Raw genomic sequence first — 724 nt, forward strand, 5'->3', positions numbered from 1 at the left:
ATAAATAAATAAGGAGAAAGGAGTATCAATTTCGGACACTATGCTCAATGTCATAATTGGCGGATAAAAAGACAAAAACAAAGTAAATGAAAATGGATAGGCTTTAATGGTGGAGAGAAAAATGTTAGATATTAATGCTTGTAAAGCAAGCAAAACCGCGTCATCATGATCCTCAGCTAGTCAACTGAGGAAATTGTTTTTCTTTCTTCCCCACTTTCCGATCCCTTTGTGCTTTGCTCTTCCATGCCTTTGGTCCCTCACATTCAATAAATCTTCCAATAGCTGAGTTATGTGTTTGATAGTAATTATTTTGTTTATATTTGGATAAACATTTTTGCAACATTAATATGTCAAAATTAAATTTATTTCATTTATAATTTATAGTAATATTAAAGGTAATAAATTAATAAATAACTTTATCAATAATTTTAGAATTAAGTAGTAAAATTAGTTCAAAAAGAGGTGTTAGGATCTTGTTACGGCCTGACCCAAATTTCCTGCGGGTCGGCCCGACCTGGACGCCACCCGATCCGGATACACGCCCCACAATCGATCCGGACACGCGTCCAAGACAGCTCATGTACAGCTATGGGATAACGTCCATGAAAACATGAGCCTGTCCTCATCGGGTCCACCTCTGACAAGTATATAAGGGGAAGACTTGTTCTTCCCCCAAGGTACGTTACATATTCTATCACCCTTTCCACCTGCACACTTTACTGAC

The sequence above is a fragment of the Arachis ipaensis genome, chromosome B03 (genome assembly GCF_000816755.2).
Source record: "Arachis ipaensis cultivar K30076 chromosome B03, Araip1.1, whole genome shotgun sequence".
NCBI lineage: Eukaryota > Viridiplantae > Streptophyta > Magnoliopsida > Fabales > Fabaceae > Arachis > Arachis ipaensis.